This window comes from Triticum dicoccoides, chromosome 3A (assembly GCF_002162155.2).
Source record: "Triticum dicoccoides isolate Atlit2015 ecotype Zavitan chromosome 3A, WEW_v2.0, whole genome shotgun sequence".
NCBI lineage: Eukaryota > Viridiplantae > Streptophyta > Magnoliopsida > Poales > Poaceae > Triticum > Triticum dicoccoides.
The window spans coordinates 490,248,862-490,257,409 of NC_041384.1; positions in this window are offsets into that span (position 1 = coordinate 490,248,862).

Sequence of the window (8,548 nt, forward strand, 5' to 3'; positions counted from 1 at the left end):
GACACGTCTTTTCAAAGCAGAGATCGTGCCCCCTTATTACATGATTCTCATCAATACGGGTTTGGGAAACCCAACCGTGCCGTTTCGCACGACCCCTTGGAAATAGGCAAGCTTTAAGGCTCGTGGGGGATGCATGATATTCACTGCCTTTGTAAGGAGATAAGATTCCCCCTTTTTACCCCACGCCTTCCCCTTCCTCAGCCCATCCACCCTCAAGCTCCAGTGCCCAAGCTTCAATCCTCTCATTTCCTAGAAAGTACTCCAGCCATGTACGGATCCGGAGCGCAGGGCAAGTGGATGGCTTCCTCCGTCACGGAGAAAAACATCAAGGAACTCCGGGAAGTGGGGTACCTGGCCAAGGAGATCGCCCACCGGCTTCCAGCCATAAAGCAGATCATCCCCACTCCAAAGCCTGGCGAGAGGGTACTGTTTATCCATCATTTCCTTTGCGGACTGGGGTTTCCCCTTCATCCTTTCGTCCGCGGCCTCATGTTTTACTACGGGCTAGATTTCCATGATCTAGCCCCAAATTCCATCCTCAACATTTTGACGTTTATCATCGTATGCGAGGCATTCCTCCGCATTTCCCCCCACTTCGGCCTATGGCTCAAGGTTTTCAATGTGAAGCCGAAAGTGGTGGAGGGCCAGCACGCAGATTGCGGTGGCGCTATGGTGAGCAAACTGCCCAACGTCACTTGGCCCCAGGGCACCTTCGTAGACTATGAAGGGATGTCAGTAGGGGTGGTTCTATGTCAAAGAGCCCCGTGACTCCACATGGGCTGCTCCTGCGGAGCTCAAGTTCGGACCCCCAATGCGGCTGGCATCCTGGCTCAACAAGGGCCTGGACTGTCAGTCGTCTGATGAGGTAACGGTACTGCAAAAGTGAATCAATAGCATGGTAGATAAAAATACCAGCCTCGCGAGCGTGATCCAGGTGATGCTCTTCCGCCGGATTCTCCCCTGTCAGGAGCGTCAAGAGCCCATGTGGAAGTTCAACCCGGCCGGTCCCCGGACCCTGCAGCGGTTCTTCGGCACGAAGCATGAAGACATGTGGAAGCTGCTCTTCAAGACCCAGAAGTCATGGCCGGAGACAACAGAAGACCTCGGCTACGATAGCACCCACACTGTGACCCCCATAAGTTATTTGATAACCTTACTTTGCGAGTCCAACGAGCACACTAAACTATCTATTTTATTTTGTAGGAATGGACAAAGAAAGCGGAACGGATTCACTGTTCGGCTCCGCTACCCGAAGACTCAGCTATTCCCCTGTTGATGAGGATGCTGGTCCCGGCGCCGGAAAAGAAAGCCAAGGAGAAGGGCAAGGAATCCAGGAGTGGCCTCCACCGTAAGGGTGCTTCGGACGTAGCGTCCGAGGATACCGGAATCCTCTCCTCTCCTGATGAAGAGGTAGAGGAGGAGGAAGAGAGCAACTCCCCGCCTAAGGGGGAGAAGAACCAAAGGGCAGCCTCCGCTGATCTAGAGGCAGAGGCATACAAGAAGGGGATAAACTCCCTTACGGATGACTTCGAGTCGGACGCTGATGAATGGTGCCCCAGGCCGAAGCCCCTGGCTGGATCATAAGTACTCAGAGGTATATATATGTCCGGCTTTTCTGGCTTATAGTTGTAATGCATTTAAATTGTATGCTGCAGTCCGGTTAAGGACCTCCCCCATCGATCCTCCTCTTCTGGGAATTCGCTGGGTCCGAACATGATGGAGAGCGAATCGCCTCCGGTAGCTTCCTCCCCCACTGGCGCGGATAACACCGAGGTGTCGTCCCAAAGGACCCTTTCGGAATAGGGAGAGGTGCCGGAGGCTGCCAAGATGGTGTCGAAGGGTGACACCTCGGCTGCCGAGAACATGGGGGAACCGCCCCCATGGAGACTGAAGACGGGGGCCATGTCCAGTTTGGTCCCCAACCAAATGTCATTCCGGAAACCCACACGGTTCCGTAAATAGATGAGCAACCCTCTTTGGGAGAAGGGGGCGCGCCTACTACATCGGCGACCTCTGTCAATGCGGAGGCGCCAGACACTTTGGTGAGAGCGCTTCAGAGCACTACCATTGTGGAAGAACATCGTACCCTTATGGGTATGGTGATTGAAAAGGTTCAGTCCACGAAAAGTGGAGTGAGAGAAGCCTACACTAGCCTTTTAAGAGGCTTTGAGGTATGTGCTTTATAGTGTTTTTTAGCTATATAAAAAGAATGCCTGTGTATAGATAGTAATCCCTGAGACTCTGTTCGGTGTTCGGAAAGAAAAAGCGAACAGAGGATCTAATAACTCACGCAGGAGATTAACGTACATATCTGTTTGAACAAACAGGCTGCGAAATAGGTGTCAGCTGTGCATGCTGCCAAAGCTTCCGAACTAAGGTAGAAGTTAGAAGAAAATCAAGTTATGTAATACCGAAACATGTATGAAACGATGTCAGCTATGATGTGGTATCTCAATGAGTTTCATAATTATGTTTGTAGCTGACATGTCTGAGGTCGAGGCCCTCAAGAGTGCGCTAGCCAAGGCCAAGAAGGAGGAGGAGGAGGAACAAGTCTCCCGCCTTAGACATGAATCGCGGGTGGAGGAAGTCCAGCAAGAGCTCAAAGATGCCATAGGCAAATGCGAGTCTTTAGAGCGCGAGAGTTTGGAGGAAAATTCTGACCTTGCTAAGGCACTCCAAAGCACACAGGAAGACCGGGCCGAAGCCCAAAGCGCTGTCCAGGAGATCCAAGAGGCAAAGCAAATTGCGGCGGGTAAGGCCTTTAATAACATGCAGAGCAAATTTGTGAAGAAAAGGTATATCTTTCTAACCTGGATTTGGAGTTCTCCAGGAGAGTTTGCGGACCTGCCCCGGAGTGTTGCTGATGCCGCAGAGTTCTTCCGTGCTGAAGAGGGGAGCTCAACGGAGAAACTTTTCTAGTCACAGTACCTTGCGCCAGAGCATCCTGTGCCCCTCAGCGATCAGCTGAAGCAATGTACCGAACTGCATAGGGTGGCTGAGTTGGCCATGAGGGATTTGATAATCCGTCTTTGGCCCGCCGAAGCCATGCCCAGTAGCTACTTCAGTCTCGTGAAGCGGCTGGTCAGTGCCAGCCCTCGGCTTGATGCCGTGAAGTGGTCTGTCTGTATTGAAGGTGCACGGATGGCCTTCTCCCGTGTCAAGGTGCAGTGGGCGAAGATGGACGTCGTCAAGCTTGCAACCGAGGGACCGCCCACTGGCAAAGAGCACTGCACGCTGGAGCGGTACTTTGATGATGTCCTGAAAGGATCCCGCATTGTAGAGGGCCAATGTTCGAAGGACATCATTTTTGAATGAATGTATCTATGTTGTCCAATCCTGTATCATGAAACAAGGCTTATGTATGATATGTTGCTTATTTTACTTTAAAATATGTCCTCCTGTGCGGCTGTTTATGACATCTGAGAGTTGGCCAGTCTTCGGCTTCAGCCCCCACGTAGGTAGTACGGGGGTCTTTGGGATAACACTTAAACACACTTGACCCAACGTACTGGTCCGTGAAGGAGGTGTTAGTGCGGCGAACCAGGCAATCGGACTATGCGTCTTTATCACCCTCACTTAGCCATAGTATTTTTATAATGGGAGTGCCGACGCAGCCCCTAGTATTGTTCGATTATCCGAACTTGGGTGCTGTGAATGCCCGACCGGGTGGAGGCCAGCCTATCGCACAATGCGGAAAAAATCGCTAGAGATTTATACTTAGTTATTGAATAGCTGACCAGCTCTCACCGCATCATGACAGTTAGTTTTCGGCTTTCTCTACTGAGATGTTTGTCCGGGTAAACAAGAAACACAATCGCAGTAGTTCTCCCTTTACTACCCTAGCCGATCATACAGAACGTAAGGTAGCAAGCACAGGAGCCGGGCAACCCAAATATTGACCAAAGACATGATTCGGAGCCAATGCATATAATGCTATATTCAGGACGCCAAATTGCACTATTACAGTGTTCGGACTTTGTTTTAGTATTTAAAAGATGTACGGCTTAATAAAGCCCCTGGCAATTTAGGTCATACCAAGGTGTACATGATAATCAGACAAAAACAGGGAAACATATGTTAAGAGATAAGCCAACGCCACGTAGGTTTGGGCTAAAAACTGCTTCCATTATAGTCTGATTGATACGTCGAAACGTACTCATTTGATGGATTATGGAACAAGGAGTGGCAAGAGCCTAAGCTTGGGGATGCCCATGGCACCCCAAGATAATCTAAGGACACCTAAAAGCCAAAGCTTGGGGATACCCCGGATGGCATCCCCTCTTTCGTCTACTTCTATCGGTAACTTTACTTGGAGCTATATTTTTATTCACCACATTATATGTGTTTGCTTGGAGCGTCTTGTATGATTTGAGTCTTTAATCTTTAGTTTACCACAATCATCTTTGTTGTACACACCTTTTGAGAGAGACACACATGATTTGGAAATTATTAGAATACTCTATGTGCTTCACTTATATCTTTTGAGTTATATAGTTTTGCTCTAGTACTTCACTTATATCTTTTAGAGCACGGTGGTGGATTTGTTTTATAGAAACTATTGATCTCTCATGCTTCACTTAGATTATTTTGAGAGTCTTAAATAGCATGGTAATTTGCTTAAATAATCCTAATATGCTAGGTATACAAGATTAATAATAAAATTCTCTTATGAGTGTGTTGAATACTATGAGAAGTTTGATACTTGATAATTGTTTTGAGATATGGAGATGGTGATATTAGAGTCATGCTAGTTGAATAGTTGTGAATTTGAGAAATACTTGTGTTAAAGTTTGTGATTCCCGTAGCATGCACGTATGGTGAACCATTATGTGATGAAGTCGAAGCATGATTTATTTATTGATTGTCTTCCTTATGAGTGGTGGTCGGGGACGAGCGATGGTCTTTTCCTACCAATCTATCCCCTAGGAGCATGTGCGTAATACTTTGCTTTGATAAATTGTAAATTTATGCAATAAGTATATGAGTTCTTTATGACTAATGTTGAGTCCATGGATTATACGCACTCTCACCCTTCCACCATTGCTAGCCTCTCTAATACCGTGCACCTTTCACTGGTATCATACCACCATATACCTTCCTCAAAATAGCCACAATACCTACCTATCATGGCATTTCCATAGCCATTCCGAGATATATTGCCATGCAACTTTCCACTGTTCCGTTTATTATGACACGCTCCATCATTGTCATATTGCTTTACATGATCATGTAGTTCACATTGTATTTGTGGCAAAGCCACCGTCCATAATCCTTTCATACATGTCACTCATGAGTCATTGCATATCCCGGTACACCGCCGGAGGCATTCATATAGAGTCATATCTTGTTCTAAGTATCAAGTTGTAATTCTTGAGTTGTAAGAAAATAAAAGTGTGATGATCATAATTATTAGAGCATTGTCCCAAGTGAGGAGAGGATGATGGAGACAATGACTCCCCCACAAGTCGGATGAGACTCCAGACGAAAAGCCAAATAAAAATGAGAGAAAAAGAGAGAAGGGACAATGCTACTATCCTTTTACCACACTTGTGCTTCAAAGTAGCACCATGATCTTCATAGTAGAGAGTCTCCTTTGTTATCACCTTCATATACTAGTGGGAATTTTTCATTATAGAACTTGGCTTGTATATTCCAATGATGGGCTTCCTCAAAATGCATGAGGTCTGGTGAGCAAGCAAGTTGGATGCACACCCACTTAGTTTCTTTTTGAGCTTTCATATACTTATAGCTCTAGTGCATCCGTTGCATGGCAATCCCTACTCACTCACATTGATATCTATTGATGGGCATCTCCATAGCCCGTTGATACGCCTAGTCGATGTGAGACTATCTTCTCCCTTTTTGTCTCCTCCACAACCACCATTCTATTCCACCTAAAGTGCTATGTCCATGGCTCATGCTCATGTATTGCGTGAAGATTGAAAAAGTTTTGAGAATGTCAAAAGTATGAAACAAAGTCGCAAACAAGTCCCTGGCCACATGGCGGCTCGTGGCTGGCCGAGTAGTGTCCGCTGCGGAGGCTATACGGCGAATGGTCGCTAAATAAGAAAAACTGTGGCGGCGGCTAACTAAATAAAAACCGACGGTTGCTTTAAATAAAACCGCACGGTGAACTGACGAAAACCAACCGGTAGTTTTAAAAAATAAAAACCACGGTTAACCACGTACCGGTTCAACTAAAAAAACCAACCTAATCTAATCTAGGACATCGATGATCGATCTAACGGGAGGGAGTGGGGCGGTGGCTCACAGCGGGTGGTGGTGGTGGACGACGATGATGAAGACGGCGGCGCGCCGCCGGAGCACCGAAGGCCGCCGTCTTCGCCCTGCCCCGTCCGGACGCCGCCGACGCACGCCGACACCACCTTCGCGACGCCCTCGATGCGCCGCACCTCCCCGTCTTCTTCCCCCTTGCCGAGGACCACCGCAGCCGCCGCCCCCTTCGTCATTGACGTCGCGCCGCCGTCTTCATCGTTGTCGGCCACCACCACCACCCGCTGTAAGCCGCCACCCCACTCCCTCCCATTAGATCGATCATCGACGGCCCAAATTAGATTAGGTTGGTTTTTTTAGTTGAATCAGTACGCAGTTAACCGTGGTTTTTATTTTTAAAAACTACCGGTCGGTTTCATTAGTTGACCGTGCGGTTTTATTTAAACCGAGCGTCGGTTTTTATTTAGTTAGCCATCGCCACTGTTTTTCTTGTTTAGCGACCGTTCGCCATATAGCCTCCGCAGCGGACACTGCTCGGCCAGCCACGAGCCGCCACGTGGCCAGGGACTTGTTTGCGACAATTTTCTTCTCTGTTTAGTCCCTGTAATTAGCAGATTAGTCCGTGAACTTAGATTAGCCATAAATTTTTAACGGTAGATCCAAACTCGATGAAACCAATGGCAAATTCTTCGTCATGTTTAGCTCTATCCAGTGGTATCCTTTTTGCAAACTTTTGGTAGATTCAAATTTGAATTTATTCAGATTCGAATTTGAACTTCAAATGGCCATATCTCCCAAACCGTAGCTCCGATTAAGTTGTTTCTGTTTGCGCTTTATCACCGTAGCCAAATCCTATCACCTAGACCTTTGTCACAATAATTTTCACACACTAGAATCTGCCCTTTAATATTTTACTAGTATTCATAGTATGCACTATAGTTCACATCACTTTTGAACCATAGGCCTATGTTGTTTTGCACTTAGAATATTTTTGTGGTAGCTTAGTGTGATGTATGTTCATTTGGTTTTTCCGAGACTTCTTGCTTCGCTTGTTCTTCTTGGTTTTCTGAAATGTTTGCTTGTGTTTGTTTATCTTCCTTTGCGATAGATTGCCTGGAGTGCGAAGCAGAATATTATCAGTCTTTAGAATTCAACCAGCAGTACCAAGGCAAGTTGCATCTTGATCATGTTTCATTACCTATGTTTTTATTATGCACTTAGTTCTTTGCGCTAGGACTGCATGGTAGGAAATTGATGCCACATGACTATGCTTTTCACCCAGTAGTTCATTGACGTAGGTCTGAACCATATAACATTGTCGCCATCGTTTTACATTACATTGCTTCGCTAAGTAGACGTGGATTGGGGAGTGATCATTGTAAAGTTTGAGTGACAATGTAGTAAATAGGACCTAAGGTAATTAATGAACTACCTGGGTGGAAACTTGTTGGAATGGTGGCGAAGTACAGTGGGGCACGCATGGGAAATCCATGGTGGTGCACCACTAGTGGACCGTCCGCTCAGGCTCAAAGAGATCAATCGTATTCCCATGTCTAGAAGCTTACGTGTGCAGCCACAAGCCAACATGGGAACTGGCTTAGATGAGTAGTTAGTGTGACCCCTTCCGGGATGGGCTAGCAGATGTAGAATGATGTAGGTGTACCGGCCTATCCGTGGGTTAAGGGGGAACATTTTCGAAAGGCTATGTCTCGATCTTCTGATCATGGAGGTGGTCGAGTCTTGTGGGGAAAAGTGCGCAACCTTTGTAGAGTGTCAACCTAATCGATTAGCCGTGTCCCCGATTATGGACAACTTGAGCATCTAGTAGTGGAAATGCCGGGAGATCTCCTCACCTTTAATTAAATAGTTGGGTTTCAAATGAAACTTGGGAATGGATGGAGTTGGGTTTGCCAACTCATCCTATGCAAATGTGTAGTAGTAGAATAACATCTTTTCTAATAGGGAAAAACTAGCTTTATGCAAAAAACTAAACTTAGAGCTTTCCACCAGGCAAATTGCATGTTCAAGTAGGTTCATTACACTTATGATGTGACTTGCCAGTACATTCAATGTAATGACATATATGGCTGCAACTTATCACGTTGCAGATATATCCGACGAGGATTAAGGTGCGATAGGTCGATGTTCTACACTCAACCTTGCTCGTGGAGTTGGACTCATTTTACTACTTTGCTTCCGTAATATTTGATCATTGGCTCTATGCCCTATTTTTGTAATAATTGTATTGCTCCTGGACTATCGATTAATAAAGAGATGTGTGTTATTTCTGTTATTTCATCGAGTACTTTGTGTG